Source organism: Macaca thibetana, chromosome 5 (assembly GCF_024542745.1).
Source record: "Macaca thibetana thibetana isolate TM-01 chromosome 5, ASM2454274v1, whole genome shotgun sequence".
Taxonomy (NCBI): Eukaryota; Metazoa; Chordata; class Mammalia; order Primates; family Cercopithecidae; genus Macaca; species Macaca thibetana.
In genome coordinates, this window is record NC_065582.1 from 175,070,324 (window position 1) to 175,088,140 (window position 17,817).

General features: G+C 36.5%; 1 long non-coding RNA gene across 1 annotated transcript in view; it reads right to left on the reverse strand.

Moving 5' to 3' along the window:
• Window positions 1–565: 565 nt before the first annotated feature.
• The window catches only part of LOC126955543 (uncharacterized), a 69,794-nt gene continuing 52,542 nt past the window's right edge, over window positions 566–17,817 (reverse strand). The window contains exon 6 of the long non-coding RNA XR_007725965.1: window positions 566–628. This is a non-coding gene — a long non-coding RNA (uncharacterized LOC126955543). The remainder of the gene's footprint in view (window positions 629–17,817) is intronic.

Genomic DNA, 17,817 nt, shown 5'->3' on the forward strand with positions numbered 1-17,817 from the left:
GGTTGGATGCAAAGATATTTATTTTATACTTTGGGCTATAATTTAATATTACTTTATTTTGTTGTTCAAATTGCTGCAGATGTCAACATTGCTATTGGTTTCTTTAAAGTAAAAATCAAATTTAATTTAATTTAATTTAATTTAATTTAATTTCTTTTTTTTTTTTGAGATGGAGTCTCGCTCTGTCGCCCAGGCTGGAGTGCAGTGGCCGGATCTCAGCTCACTGCAAGCTCTGCCTCCCGGGTTTATGCCATTCTCCTGCCTCAGCCTCCCGAGTAGCTGAGACTACAAGCACCCGCCACCTTGCCCGGCTAGTTTTTTGTATTTTTTAGTAGAGACGGAGTTTCACCATGTTAGCCAGGATGGTCTCGATCTCCTCAAATTTAATTTAATTTCTAAATAATAATTCTTTGATATGTAGGCAATTGATTGACTTACATATTTGCATATAAATATATATAAAGAATATTTACACAAATATAAAGAAACATATAAAAATATAAGAAATGTCTATATACATATATAGAAAATATATATATAGAGAGAAAAGGTTTAATTGACTCATCGTTTTGCAGGCTGTACAGCAAGTATGGTGCCAGCATCTACTTCTGGTGAGGGCCTCAGGAAACTTTCAATCATGGCAGCAGGTGAAGGGGAAACAGTATGTCACATGGTGAGGGTGGAAGCAAGAAAGGTGGCTTGAATGTTCTATATTAACCTTATATTCTGTGAGATTGCTATATTTGTCTATTAGTTACAAGGAGTGCTTTTGTCCACTTTTCCTAATTCCCTACATAGACAATCATGTCATCTGTGAATAAAGATTTTTTGTTTCTTCCTTTTAAATCTGTATGCTTTACTACCTTTTCTTACCTCATTGCACTAGCTAGGACTTCTAGCGCAATGTTGAATAGGAGTAAAGAGAGAAGACATTCTTGCCTTATACCCCATCTTGGGAGAAACAATTAAGTTTCTCACCATTGAACAGACGTTAGCCAAAGAACTTTTGTAGATGTTCTTTATGAAGTTAAGGAAGTGCCCCTCTATTTTTAATTTGCTAAGAGTTTGTATCATGAATGAGGGCTAGATTTCGTCAAATACATTTTCTGAGACAGCTGATATGATCATCTTATTTTTCCTCTTTAGCTTGTTGAATAGGTTAACTATAATGATTGATTTCCAAATGTTGAAACTGCCTTCAATACCTGGGTTAAAGCTCACTTCACCATGGTGTATAGTTTTATTATATATTGTTAGATGCTAGTTACTAATGTTTCTTTAGGAGTTTTGCTGTTTGTGCTTATGAAAGATGTTAGGCCATAGTTTTTCTTTTTTGTAATTTTCTTTCTGATTTTGGTACTAATGTAATGCTGGCCTTGCAGAATGAGTGATTTAGAAAGTTTTCCCTACAACTCAATTTTCTGGAAAAAAATTATAGAGGATTGCTGTATTTTATGTTATTATTTTATTAAAATATTTGGTTCAATTTAAAAGCATCTGAGCCTGGTGCTTTCTTTTTATGGAAGGTTGTTAATTATCAATTCAATTTTATTAACATAAATAGGTTTATTCAAATTACTTATATCTCCCTGTGAATTTTGGTAGTTTGTACCTTTCATAGAATTGGTCCGTTACATGTAAGTTGTCAAATTTGTAGGCAGAGTTACAAATAGGATTCAGTTTTTTCCCTTTAATGTCTCAGGATGATTGGTGATGATCTCCTCTTTCATTTCTGATGTTGGTAACTTGTGTCTTCAATCAAAATTGTTTATTGGTCTTTTGATAAAAACAATTTTTGATTATGTTCATTTTCCCTTTGTTTTACTATTTTCAATTTAACTGATTTCTGTTCTAATTGTTTTCTTTACAGTTGCTTTAAACTCCAATTGCTCTTTGTATAATTTTGTTTTTAAATTTTAATTGCGAGAAAACAGGTGGCATCCCCAGGCACCATTAGACTGCGAATCAATGCTCAGTATTCAACTAAGTTTTTCTGTTTCTTAATCAGTCAAGACTACAATCCAAGGGACCAAAATTTCTTCTAAACTTTTAGAGAACGTGTTATCTTTTTTTGGACATAGATCACAAGTCAAATTTCATTGCTGTGTTCTACCAGTGTGTTGTGTCTCTTCTATGCCAGCAATCACTTCTTGACTGTACAAAATATTCCATTAACATTTAATGCTTCAACCACACTCAACACAGTATTTGGAATGTAGGAGATATTCAATCAACATTTGTCTAATGATTCTGAGTCATGTACTGTGGTGACCTAAAGATGGTGTAAGGCAAACATCAATCCCTTCCAAGTAGAAGTAGCATGCCTGGTCAGCTCATTTCTAGAGGAAAAATACCTTACACACATACAAGGAGGAAAAACAGGGAAAGTTAATGAAAACAGCAAATGTAGAAGAATGCTTCCTTTTCCAGAGTCACAGGAAATCTGTAATGGGGTGATAAAGCTACCACACCTTTACCCCAGTTGAACAGTAATAAATATTTTGTTATGTAACTAGGAGTTTATTATAACTTTGCCACTATGGTAAGATCCACCCTCGGTTATCTGGAATGAATGTGCATCCAAAGTCCATATCCATTTCCTTTGTTTGGATATAAAATAGAAAACACTGCCAAAGGGGAAAATCAGGCCATGTACAAAAGCAGCGGCTTCTAAAAGGCAGGGCAATCTGCTTTTATAGTTTAAATTAGCGCTGTCCTGAACATGAAAAGAAAATTAAGTGAATCATTTATAACGTCCACATACAGGAGTAGGCAGGTGATTCTCATTCACATAAGTCATCGCCTACCTTTTCTGAAAAAAATCCCTTTTTTTCTGTTAATTATTTACTTCATCTACTCTTGTCTTTCCTTTCTGAGGGGAACTAAAAACAATACAGTAAAACCAGTTTGCTTTCCCTGTAGGTATCTGAGATAAACATGAAACAATGTAGCTCATCAGACTGAGCTTATCATGCAGCTGGTGGGCGAGAGTTCATTAACTATTCCATTCAGTCATCAGTGTTTCCGAATGATCTATTCTATGTCAGGTCCAAACCATGTGTTTTATGTTGGTTACATAGTTTAGCTAAAAAGCAAACTGATATGGATTGTGTCCCCACTCAGATCTCACCTTGAATTGTAATAATCCCCAAGTTTCAAGGGCAGGGCCAGGTGTTGTCTTGGTAATGACAAAGTCTCATGAGGTCTGATGGTTTTATAAATGAGAGTACCCCTGTACAAGCTGGCTCTTGCCTGCCACCACGTAAGATGTGACTTTGCTCTTCCTTTGCCTTCTGCCATGATTGTGAGGCCTCCCCAACCATGTGGAACTGTGAGTCAATTAAACCGCTTTCCTTTATAAATTACCCAGTCTCAGGTATGTCTTTATTAGCAGTAAGCGACTCATACATAAACCAAACAAACACCATATTAAACTAGAAAAGCTCTCTAAAGAATGATAGAACATGGCAAAGCCAACATTGAACCCAGGCTATCTAATCTCAGTGCTTATCCTTACTGACTTTCACATATTATGGACTTTCTTTCTCATGTAATATTTAAAGAATATTAGATGTAATGAATGCCTGGTCTGGAATATTTGGTAAATATTTCCTGCATGAAGAAACTAGTGAAAGATAAAATAACTTTCAATAATATTAGAATACTAAAATTATAAATACAATCAAATAAGACTTTCTATTGTCAAGAAACTCTATTGCTGTGGGGGGGGGGGCATGAATCTTTAATTTTTATGTAATCAGATGTGTGACTTTATACAGATTAACCAACAGTTGCAGGAACCCAAAAGAAATAGCATTAAGTAGGCCTGGAGGTAGTGAGATAGATTTATAAAGAAAAGTTGACATTTGAGTTGGACCATAAAGTTGAATATGATTTTACCAGATGAAAACTACATAATGGCATTCTCCGCAGATGGATTGAACATGCAGACATTGAGGTAAGATGCAGTTCGGTGCATAAAGGGAACAGTTGGTATTTCTAGGTAAATAGTGAATAGAGTTCATAGTGGCTGAGAACTGTCAAGAGATATCATTAGGAAAAGTCTAAACTTAGATTACTATGACCGTGTGAATTTGAGGGTAATGGTGCAGTACCAGGCCTGTAACAGGTGTTCAATAAATGATTTAGAAATGAATCCTCTGATCTTTCAGGTAATGAGGAGCCCCTAGAGTGTTTAATTACAGTTAAACCCTACAAAGATCCTACTAGCTCCTGAGTAGTAGAAAAAGAAAAGCGCAAGAGAATAGAAGGGAGTCTGTGCTCAAGGAGAGGTACTGACTGTAAGACTGAGGTTCGGAACCCAAGAAGCATTTCACAGACTGAACCACAAGGATTGCTTATGTATCGAACGGGAAGGAAAGTGGCAGTCTCCAACACATTCTACGTGATGCTATTTTCAAAGGAGGAAAGAATAAGGAAGTCCATGTCTGACACAGCTATACAAATAATAATTTTTATAATCATACGTATCCCCTAGTGAGTAAGAGTGAAGCCAAAGACCTTAGAGGAATCCCTGCTGGCACAGATATACATAAAATGATAATAAAAAATAAAAACAGGATGTTTATATGGTAGCCTCTTACATGGTTTCTTCTCTGTCATCATTTAGAATAAAAGTGGCAACTAGTTTTTCTTCAAAAAACATACATAATGAACAGAAGAGATATCTTCCACTGCTTTTCTTATTAGAAAAAAAAAAGAAAAAACCCACAAAACTCTTCACATAAACAACTCCCTTTAGTCCATCCACCTCTCCTCCTTCCCCTGACTAGGAGAAGTGTCCAGACTCCAACATGGCTTTTATTAGACCAAGACTATGTTCCTAGAGTGACCCCAGCATACCCCCACCTCTTAAAATACCTGCCTGAAAAGATTGCCAAAGAGTTTACTGTTGGTTCTAGTCAATATATGAACATGGGCTGACTTCCCATTTTCTTTAGAAAACTTACAATTTAACATCCTTTCCCTGCCCCATTGAGATGCATCTCTTGTAACCCAGGAATGTCTTTCTCAAAACCCTGGAAGCCATCCTTTTGAAATGTAATTATCGCCACAGATGGAAACCCTATCTCCCAATCTCTGTGATGTTAAGGGTAGGAGCCTAACTTCAATAAACACCTTTAGCAAACACAGATCTCTGAGTCACATCGGCCACCCCCCAGCAGCATTTTAAAAGCCTCCTTCCTATCTTTTGTTTCAATGAAGTTAAGCTCAGTTTATAGTAACCTCTCTCTGTCCTACTGCAATAACTGGAAGAAAATTTGTCTCATGTCAACATGAGTTCAGCGCAAAATTTTTCTTTTGCATGAGCTATCTGTATACTTGCCCTCTACCCTGCTTTGAGCAGCCCTTGACATATACAGGGCAATCTACAAATATTTGTTGGGCAATTTTAAAAGTAAATGATTTATTTTTAAACTTAACATTGCTTCTGAAAAGACATTGAAATATTTCAAGCATCGTCATTCCAATTTGGATTTTTTTTCTAATTAAAATTAGGTTTTGCAAGTCATTGTGTTGTCTCTGATTGTTTACTTGATAGCAGGGAAAGATATCCTGTCTCCTGCAGAGGGGATTTCCTCTCCTACACTGCTGATTAGAAGATCAAACAAAATGACCTCCACATCAGTCTTTGCCATCATACTCATTTGAGTTCTGATTTTCCCTTGATGTTAGAAGTGATTCAATTAATAGCATACATGGTGGTATATTGTAATAAGGAAGTGAGTTTGGAGCAAAGGGTCACATTTAGTTGAAGCACACAATGACTGCTTTTTTGACTGTTACTAAGGTTTGCTTTGCTCCCACCAAAACTCCTGTTAAAATTTGATACCCAATGTGGCTGCATTGCATTGACAGATGGGTCCTAGTGAGAGGTGTTTGCATTATGAGCGTGGATCCTTCATTAATAGATGAATGCCCTCCCATGAGGATTGAATGAGTTCTCACTCTCACTAAAATGAATTAGTTCCGGGATGAGCAGGTTGTTAAAAATAGTCCGACTTTCTCAGTTTGTTTCTCTCTCTTCCTTCCTCTCTTGCCATGTGACCTCCTTACACATACCAGTTCGCTTCCCTTTTTGCTTTCCACCATGATTTGAAGCAGCCTGATGCCTACAACAGCTGCAGATGCCCAATCTTGAGCTTTCCAGCCTCCAGAATCATAAGCCAAATAAAACTCTTCTCTATAATCAACCCAGTCTTAGATATTTTGTTATAGCAACACAAAACAGACTAAAACAACTGGATTCCTCTTGTTAGACATTTTCATCTGAAATCCCTACATCTCCAGGCATTGGAACTGGCTCCTGTATGCATATATATTTTAGACCATGTGTTAGATAAGTACTTCAGAACAGTCTTGGCTCATCATGCATTTCCTGAAACCTCTAGTAAATATTGCAAACTACTGTCATTCCAGTCACTCCATTGGACATTAAGGATACAGATGAAAGACTCAAGGAACTCATAGGTTGATTAAAAACAAGTAATATCAGAGAATAATAGGAACCATGAAAGAAGTAGAAGCACACAACACGGGCAATCACCTGTTTGAAGGTCTATGACCTTCTTGACAATCACTGAGTGAGATCAAATTGACAAGAATCTGCACCTAGAGTTCTTTTTAGGTGAAAAGGCACTTACTTTCAACAATAAACTCAGAAGGGAAAAGAAAACTTTACTTCAGCCGCTAGATGATAATATGAAATAGATCCATCATATATATTAGAATAGCAGCTTATTTATTCACGCTGACTTTGGTCTCATGTTGAAGAAGGTCAAAGCACTCTTCCCATTTGCCCTCTGTTAAAAGCTTTCAAAAATGACCCGATGAAAGGTGGGGTTGCAGAGTGGAAAGGATCAGTTCTTTAGAATTTATAAATGCACTAAAATAGAATTCAAACTTTTGCTGCAGTACATTACAGATATAGAAACCTAGAATTGTAAATAATAGAAATGTGGCATCAGAGGCCCCTTTGAAATTATCTGAAGCTATTTTAAAAATTACTTTATAGTGGTGGAAACTATTCTTATAAAAGCATTAATAATGGGCCCAAGAACTATTTAGAAACAGAACTGTCCTAAATTCAGCTTTGGAGTACAGGGAAAATATAGGCAGATTCTCCCTCACATTTGAGATTTTCTTCAAAGTAAAGGGGTTCCATCAGCATAAAACCCCTGCCTCTGTTTGCCCCTATCTTTCCTCCCATGGGAGATGGATTGCTTATCTAATTAGTGTATGCAAAAGCAAGCCCAGGGCATATTTAGCCAAGGTGCTCCCTTCTTTTTCTTTGGGGCAGACCTCCTTACGTAAGGCATGAATTTTTATAGCTGTTGGCTATGCAGTGAGCTCATTCCAGAGACCAGGCAGTCTGGGAATGGACTATGGTGCCCCATGGCTGCCGGGATGAGAATGAAAACTCTAAACTCTAAGTTCAGCTTTGGGAGGCCCACTTGACCAATATTTTCTCCATTAGTAATAGTAATATTTTGATCTCTTAATAGGATCATGCTGATAAACTAACGCTTGACTCTAGGAAAAAAAAATCAGACTTGCAGCATCTGCAGACTTCTGTGGTATAAATACCTCCACCTAGACTCATTTCATTATGACCATGACGTCAATGAATGAGGACTTGAAAAGACATGCACACAATTAGCTCTCATAAGGTTACACAAGACAGATTCAGCTCACACTGTCTCTTTCCCATCTTAGTCTTTTACCTCATTCCTCAATGGGTGCAGAGCTCAGAGAGAAAAAGTGTTATTTAGCAGGCTCTCTCAAACACCAGTATTTAGATTTCTTGATTTATAGTCAAATGCATTTCCCACTATACCACAGAGTCACTTGGAAACTGGAGTTTCACTGCTCATTATATAATCAAGCATATAAGCAGTTTATATATAAATATATATAGTGTATACCTAGTATATAGTGTCTTGTATGTATGTAGTGTATGTATTGGAATGTACACAAATATGTAGTGTGAGTGTGCATATATGTACACACATGTAGTGTGTAAAAATGCATATGAAGTGGTTGCATAGGTATACATATATTGTTAAAACTTACTGAGCATTTTAAATGACTGGATTTGAGCCTATGTAAATTTTACCTCCATAAAATAAATTTTTTAAAGTTAATTTGTTCACTTAAACAAAATAGAAATATTAGATTAAATGAGGCACAGAAACCACTGAGATGATAATGGGTGGTTGTTTTATTGCATCCGAATCTTCAGCTTGGCTTAATTCCATGCTTTTATTATGTGACTTTGCTATGACTTCAATGATGTTGAGTGCCCATTTGTGCTAATTTGTTTTTTTTAAAAAAGAGAAATAAATGAAAAACAACCGTGGAACATTGCCAATAAAAATTGTTATTCAAAAAGAGTGATACAAATAGCCAAACGGTGTACCATCTATAGACATTAATCTTCTTCAAGCTATAACAAACACCTCTGATTCTTGAACTGGCTGGGATATTTTGATGAGATAAAATTATGCATTACTTGTCCTTGGCAGCAGATATCAAACAGTTGAAAATTGTATTAGGTTTATAATTAAGATATTACTTTGACATCAAAACCTCTTAGTGGACTAGATCTCAATTAACTTCCTGAACTCCTGGCTCCTTAATTGATCATCTCACCTTTGTATTTTAAACAGAAGTTTGTAAATATTATTTTTCTTTTCACCAGAGCTGTGACTTCTGTTTTCCTCCTTCCCCTGGGCTATATTGCCAAGTTAATTGATATCATATTATATCTCCATCACTGGAATTATAACCATCTGGCTTCTAGATACACATCCATACATATTATATATACACAGATGTTAAAAAACCTGAAATATATATACACATATATATTTATATATGCACATATATACATATACATATGTACTTATGTATTTTAAGTTTTTAGCCTAATAGTTTATATCACAAGATACTTTTATATCATCTGAAATATCTGCATCTATTACTGAATAAAATCACCTGATGTTTAAGTTACATTTTCAATTACATATAAGTAAACTCCTACAATAAGCATATATAGACACATTTGGTCATGCGGAGGTATTCATGATTGACGAAAGTGCTACTTTTAACCAACTGCCTAGAATTTGCACTCCTGTCTCCTAACTGTCCCTGTAGGGAGCGCTCCGTTCACAGCAACAGGGCTGCCATTACTGAAAGCAACTCTGAAACTGCAGTTTTTGAGGAACTGCCTTTGGTGCTGACACTTGTCTATGCTAACCAGTGACAACGCTTGGCAAAATCTTGGTCCTCTGAGAGTTCACTGAATATCTCGAAACTGCCAAAAGCGTTTGGAATCAAGAATAATGAAGATGGCTGATGGGAAGCTGTGGACACTGCTTGAAATCAGTGACTCCGTGGTACTATAGCACCATGAGGCTTTATTTTGCTCTGCGGCTTCTAACCTGAGTCTGAAGTCAGGGCCAAATGCAGAGTTCACAACATGCTTTGAGCAAATGCATATGAAATCTCTTAATTGCCTTCTTTGGCTACACTAAAAATATTTATAATAATCACTGGAAGCACATTCACTTTTCTCTCTTATTTTTAACCTCTCCTGGAAGATCCCTGATTAATGAAAATGGAACACAATAACTCTTCAGCTTGACAAAATGTAGTCTATATTTTCTATTTCACTTCCATGGAATTACAATTTTAAATCTTTATGTACCTTAAATGTGAATGGGGTACATAACTCCTATGACCCGAAGTTTTGGTGAAGATGAAGTGATAACACATGTAAAACACCTGATCCGATATCTGCATAAAAGGTGTGTGCAATATATGTTATGATCTTTTTCCCACTCTTCTCTCCTTCACCTAATAAAACTTTTGGGGTATTCCAACATTTGAAATGATTTTGTTAATCCAAAAAATGATAAATGTTATATAATAATAAAAAAAAAACATTGCAGCCAATTTCTACCCATCTTAAAGCAGAAATGCCAACAGTTTTAGGGATTTTTGTGCACTGCATGTAACACTCTTTTGTTCCCACCCAGAAAACTCTTTAGCTTTGTCTAATACCAACAAAACAGCTGAACGTGAAGTAAAACATTTTTGTAACATTTATATCCTTACATTTTGGTAGGTGATGATAAAATACGGAAGAAAATAGGGGCATTTCAGACACATTTAAAAATAGAAACATATTTTGAGTTGATTGGTTGAAAAATGATTCTGTTTGTTTTATTCTCTTAATTTTAGGGATGACAAAGAAAACTGGTAAGCAAAATATAGGCCAGGCTTTTCAAACAGTATCTCATTTCAAAAAATACTGTTTGAAAATAAAATACTGTTCCATTTCAATAATGAAGAGAAGGTGCTGCAATGCTAATTATGCAGAGTTTGAACTGAGCATGTACCTGAGCTGAAGTTACAGTCCTGAGGATCCCATTGCTTCAGGGGTCTCCCATTTACAGGCAATGTGTGCTCAGTGTGCACTACACAGTGACTACATTGTGAACACAAATGGCAGAATTGCAGCATTTGCATGAACCTGCCAGTCTATGCTGCATTTTCTCACACAGGGTTCATAATAACCATAAAAACTTTTTTCAACCATACTATTCTACAGGTAACAGATGAAACCGCCCTTCCAAAGGAGTGACTGTTTTAAGTGAATAATTTAATTATATAGACGTATTTTTGTTTCTAAGAGGAAGGCATGGTTTTGATGTGTCTGTTTGGGAAAGTGGACCAGAATTGAAAAGGCATTCTGAGAATTCCTTGACAGATGTCATGTTTTGCTTGATGATTTGCATTTACGGAGGAAAGCTTAGAATGGCCTCACCAGGCACCTGCAGAGGAGATTCTCACCATTTATTTTTTATTTTGCATCCTTGCTCTTACATGTAGGAGCACTGCCTGTTGTGTCTTGCTACAACAGGAGTCCCCCATCTCTGGGGAGTGGAGATTCTACCTCTTTATCTTAGTTGGCATTAATGTTACATTTCCTGGAATTATTTTTGAGGAAGTTGAAAAGTCTGTATGGGGGGAAGGTGGGAGGGAGAGATGATTTAAGAGCTAACTGCATACATCTGAGGGAGAAGATATGTATGGCTTTGCAAACACTTTAATGGAACACTGGTGTGGAAAGAGTCTTCAGGATATGACCCTGATGGCCTGGGATTCAGATAAGAAGAGTAAGTGTTCTCAGAAATAAAATCATGCGAGAGTATATGGTAGAGAAATGGCCATGCTCAAAATGAGACATGGGATTTCTGAAAGACAAGGCATCCGAGAGATAAATCTTTCAGATTCTTTGAAGGGTGGAGCTACCTAATATTTAATTATAAATTATGTGTTGATTGGATCTTTGCTGTTACCTACTTGGCATTAAGTCCCAAATTTAATTAAATTCTACTTGAAGAAATGATCCTGTCAGAACAGTGCCTTGAGAAAATCAAAGTAAAATAAATTTTGTTTAATCTTTGGGTCAATTTTTGGTACTGAAAAAGAGAACAGCTATAAGAAACAAAAGGGGGAAAATAAAAAGCCGAGAGAAAGCCAAATATTGAGTAGGAAGACATTATAAGAAACACAAGCTCTTGTAAATGCTGGAAAATAGTAGGAAGTGAGTGAGTGATGCTGAGTGGTCCACTATTTCTATATGAAATTGGATTCATTTTCATTAAGTTCCATCATTCTGTGTAAGTCCAGTCTAGAAGGCTTGGGGATGTCTAGGAAGATGACATGTTGATAGCAATTTCACTGTTTCCACTTTGGGTTTATTACAAGATTATTCTCAATTACCTCTACTTTTTCAGATGTGGACATAGCTCTCCAGAGGCTAAACATACAATCCAAACTCCTAAGAATGCTATAAAAAACGTAGAGGCCCAACCTTCTTTTCTCACCTCATTATCTAAAACTTTCTCACCCACACTCTATGTTTTAACAGTTAAGACTTTTCAATAGTCCTATTTAATTTAAAAAAAAATCCAAATTTGATCTCTGAAACAACAGGAGGTAATGACACCATTACTGTAGAAAAACAAAAACACTTTTGAGATGGCGTTCACAATACCCTTCTTCTGGGAATAAATTAGTATTAGTGATTTTCTGCTGCAGTTTAATAAGATTAAGCTATATTCACCAACCCACCAACCCAGTTGACTGCCAGCTTACTGTTAGTCAAGAATCCAGTGCCCTTTAAGGAGACTTTCTTTTCTTCTAGTATTTAACATGATTATTGATATTTAATAGATAATCTAACAAAGCTACCTGTTCCTTCTCTTGCCTGGTGAAATACTAACCAAGAGTAAATCTTTGAATTGGCCACTGGAGGCTTTTAAAAAAATCTGTCCTGCAAGACTAATAAAACACTGGCCAATGCTTATAACTAAATTGTCGGAAAAGTTTTCTTTAATATATGCCGGAGAAAATTATAGTTGCTTCAAAGCAACCAAATGCAAATCTGGAACCCAGATATTGCTGGAAGCTAGAATTACAAAACATGTTTTGGAAAACAAAACATTATGTATATATTAATACATACACATAAAAATAATAGATAATATTGTGAGGTTTGGGAAAATATATCTTAGAATTCCCTGTTGGAGTATATTATCCACCTGCACTGTATGACATAATAGCTACTAGGCATATGTGGCTATTTAACACTGGAAATGTTACTTCTACTAATTGAGATTTTTTTCTAACACTTAAACCCTTACATTTTGCAGATATAAATGTTGTACATTTTGCTGTAAGTATAGAGTACATTTGATTTTAAAAACCATTACTAAAGCAGAATTCAAAGCATCTGACAGTGTTTATATTGATTACATGGTAAAATAATATTTTTAATATATTAAATTATAATACATTAATCAGTAAAATTAATTTTAGCTTTTTCCTATTTTTTGATGTGACTACAAGAAAACTGAATAATATGCAGGTAGTTTGCATTTGTAGTACACGTTATATTTCTGTTGGATAGTACTATTATAGATGATAAGATGTTTTCCCACTTTGAGTTTTTATTTCATTTATTTTTACCTTTCCTTTTATCTTTAAGAGGGCTTGCTAAAAATTGTGGAGGAAGTTTTAACTCAAGTTGGTGTCAGATGGTAGTAAATGGAGCCTTCTATCTCTTGACAAACTAACAAAGAAAAAATTTACTGGAATTAAAGCACTGCGATATTTTTTTTGGTTCCAGTTTTTCAGCAAATGTTTACCAAATTTCTAATATATACTAAGCACAGTGCTCCATCCTGGGGATACAGTGAGTAAGCATGAGGGTGTGTTTTTCTCCCCTCTTTGCAGAGTAAGTGCATGACAGGTATAACACTTATGAACAGCAGCATGGAGCAATATCATACAAAGAGGTCCTGTGTGATGCTATTGGGAAATATCCAGTAATCTTGGTGAATAACCCAGAGAAATAACTAGATTGGAGAGTTTTGAAATGGACTTTCTGATATAGTATTTTTTTATCATGATGCCTTGGGATGGAGATATATATATATACACCAAGGAAAGAGGAATTCCAGGTAAGAATTCTCTTTAGTTAAGGGTCATTCCTAGAGAGAAATTCAGCCAAAAGTCATCAGTAGCCAACCTTTGCAAGTATGAGTCAAAGAGAGAAGCAACAAACTTTCACTCACTACCCACTGAAAACATCTGAGCTTGAATCAGATCCTGGGCTTTAATTTGACTAAGAGTCCTGAATATTCATACGGCCTTAACTTGAATTGTAGTTATTTGGTTATTACCTGGATCTTTAATGTCCAAAAGGGATGAGGAGATGGGATCTTATCTAACACTAATCAGGAAAGTTGTGGAATTGTTCTATAATTCTAAACAAGAAAAAGTACCATTCTAGAGAGTAAATTTGAAGTAGCAATGGAAGCAAGAATGAAACTAGCTTTTGTATTTACCTTTGAAAGCCTAGTTTGGTCAATGAAAGCAGTTTCACATTTGGTATTATACTGAAATTACTAGGTCACAGGCATGCTTCTCTGCTCTCATTTTAAACTCATTCAGACCTTAATGTTTCCATCTTCGTGTGCTGAAAAATGATTCAATGTTGGGTATACACTAGTCATGCAATACAGATGTTTAAGAAATGAATAAATACTTTTAAAGTGTGTTTGTAAGTGTGTGTAATGTTTGTGGAAAAGATGTTATTTAATAAAAATTTTAGAATACATACCTGAGCCCGGAATATATTCAGTAAATATACTTAACAGTTGGGAAGTTGGAAAGGTAATTTGTCATAGTTTATCAGCAGCAATGAACTGCTAATCCCACATAGAGTTCAGAGGTCTAAGGGAATGAAGTGTCTTATGCCCTTATCAACACTTATGAGTGAATATTTAGCAACTAAGCTAATCAGAAAGGGCTTACATCATCAGAATTAATAAGGATTTAAGACACTTGATTGAGTCAAGGGAAATTTTTCAAAGTTATCTGCCATGTGCTATTGATCTCTCAGCAGTTCATTAAACACCTGAAGCAAACACTGCCGTGAGCCAGCAGGACAGTGGATGGAAATGCTGAAGATTTACAGCTCCAGTGAATCTCATCCATCAGGTATATTCTTTGCCTCTTGTCCAGCCCCAGCTTCATCCCAGACTATTTTTATTTTAACTTCTGTTTTAGGTTCACGGATACATGTGCAGGTTAGTTATGTAGGCAAACTTGTGTCATGGGGGTTTAGTGTGTATATAGTCACCCAGGTACTAAGCCTAGTACCCAACAGTTATTTTATCTGATACTTATCCTTCTCCCACCTTCCTCCCTCAAGTAGGCCCCTGTGTCTGTTCCCTTCTTTGTGTCCATGTGTTCTCATCATATAGCTCCCACTTATAGGTGAGAATATGCCATATTTGGTTTTATTTTCCTGCATTAGTTAGCTAAGTATGATATCCTCCAGCTACACCCATGTTTCTGCAGAGGACATGATCTCATTGTTTTGGATGGCTGCATAATATTCCATAGTGTATACGTACCACATATTCTTTTTCCAATCTACTGTTGATGAGCATTTAGCTTGATTTCCTCCAAGGACAGGATCTCATTCTTTTTTATGATTGTATAGTATTCCATGGTGTATATGTACCATATTTCCTTTATCCAGTCTGCTGTTTATGGACATTTAGATTGATTCTAGGTCTTTGCTATTGTGACTAATGCTGCAATCAACATACATGTGCATGTCTCCTTATGGAAGAATAATTTACATTTTGGGGAGTATATACCCAGTAATGGAATTTCTGGGTTGAATGGTAACTTTGTTTTTCAGTTCTTTGAGAAATTGCCACACTGCTTTCCACAATGACTGAACTAATTTACACTCCCACCAACAGTGTCTAAGCATTCCCTTTTCTCTACAACCTCATAAACATCTGTTATTTTTTGACTTTTTTTTTTTTTTGAGACAGAATCTCACTCTGTCACCCAGGCTGAAGTGCAGTGGCACAATCTCAGCTCACTGCAGCCTCCGCCTCCTGGGTTCAAGTGATTCTCCTGCCTCAGCCTCCTGAGTATCTGAGACTACAGGTGCCCATCCCCACACCTGTCTAATTTTTGTATTTGTAGTAGAAATGGGGTTTCACCCTGTTGGCCAGGATGGTCTCGATCTCCTGACCTCATGATACACCCTGCTCCGCCTCCCAAAGTGCTGAGATGCGTGAGCCACCTCTCCTGGCCTTGACTTTTTAGTACCAGTAATCCTATTGCAGACCTCTTGTCCCACTGTTTGTTGCTATTTCCTAGTCCTCTCTGTATGCTCAGAAGGTCTCTTAGTGACTGATGGAAAGTCAGGTAAATAGAAGGATATCCAGTACAAAGGTTGAGAAAATCATGCAACATGATGGCCTTTTTCCCTAAAGCATATTTGGCCAGAAGAGAATTCTGGATGGGAGGTCAAACAGTGTTTTCCATATTCTTTCCATATTCTTTTGTTCACCTATTTGCATCCCGCCCCACTCCCCACCGTTGCAAGTCCAAGTTAAGCCATGCCTCTTATGAAAAATCATCCACAGCCACCCTGTCTCATAGCCATATGCTAACTGCTGCTAATTGCATAATACAGGTGCATCCTTTAAGATACCAGGAAATACAAAAATTAAAGAAACATCATACTTAAGCACGAATAAAAGTTAAGGGTGATATTGAAAGTTGGTGAAGAAATTAAAATTACTTAATTTTTCTTTTAAGTAGACAACAACTGATAGACATATCCAATCTCCTAATTAAATAATGGCAGTTAAGTAGTACATGGAAGAAAGAAGATAGATAAAAAGATAGACAAATTCAAAATTATGTTTAATAACCATGTTTCCATTAACAAGATCCTCTTTTTCTGGATCATTTACCAATTTACCAATTAGCCACCTACACTGCCAACAAGTTTGCTACCTAATTGAGGAGAGGAGACTAACAGGAGCCAGGCCACAACGTGAGAGATGACAGCCTACAGTAGGTGACATCTGAACACAGAGTCATGACACAGCTGAGCCCAGCTCTGAGGGAGGCACTCGTTGCTGGCCAGGAATATCAGCAGAAGGGACTCTTTTGGAGCTAATGCTTATGACAGGCTGAGTTGTCTGAAACTGTGACTATTTTCAGAGACGGGGTCTTTTAAGAGATAACTAAAATGAGGCTTTAGGGTGGGCACTAGTTCAATATAACTGGTGTCTTTATAAGAAGAGATGTGGACACAGAAAAAGAGGAAAGACGATGTGAAGATACAGGGAGAAGATTGCCGTCCATAAGCCAAGGAGAGGGGCCTTCAAAGAAACGAAACCTGTCAACACCTTGACTTTGAACTTTTAGCCTCCAGAATTGTGAGAAATTTCTGTTTAAGCTACTCAGTCTGTGGCAGTTTGTTACAGTAAAACTAACAAACTAATACGGGGGGAAGTGCCTGTGAAGGTAGCCTACATATATGATACATTAGCAGGATCTGAGATTATCAAGTGAAACAAAGTAGGGGGAGAGAAACTTTTCCAGGGAGAGCAGCACATGCAAAATCACAGCAAAGACAGAAGGTACAGGGCATTCAGACGTCTCTAAGTGCATTTGACTGGAGGCCAGGATGGATACAAGATGGCAAGATGAACCTGGGGCTCTAAACAGACTTCAGATTTCAGAGGGCATCAAGTGATTGCTCAATAGGAGCCACTGACTTTCTGCTGAAAGGAGAAAAAGAGTGCTTTGCTGTTGAGGATGACACACTGGTCAAGTTGAATTTCACCCTCTCTGCCTACCCCAGACCATGGTTATTATTCTCTGATTCATGGCTCACCACTCTTCTCACCTCTAATGGGGAAAAGCCCCATGGAAGAACTCAAGAAGAAAGCCACCTTACAAAGGGGCATTAATTAATTGGCAGGGAGTCTGAAGGGGTGCTAGAATAGATTGATCACAACAGATGGAGATAAGTCGCTTGAGGAAGTGAACAGCTGGATGGATCTATGTTTCTTTTCCACGATTGCAAATTTATAACAAAATTAATAGAACTTATCACCAGAGATTGATGGCATTTCAGAAGCAATGAGCAACCACATGGGTGAAACATTTTATTATGTATATATGAACACAGTCATTAATTAAAACAAGTAATGCTCTTACAACTATGGAATGGATGACTGGATATGTCAACAGAATTCAGCTATAGACAAATATTATTTGATATATACAATTTAGAGTTGCATATTTTGTAAAGTAAGTTTTGTTAACAAAGAAGACTAAGTCATATATTTTGGAAGATAAAGCATTTAATAAGGATTAAATCCATGCATTCAA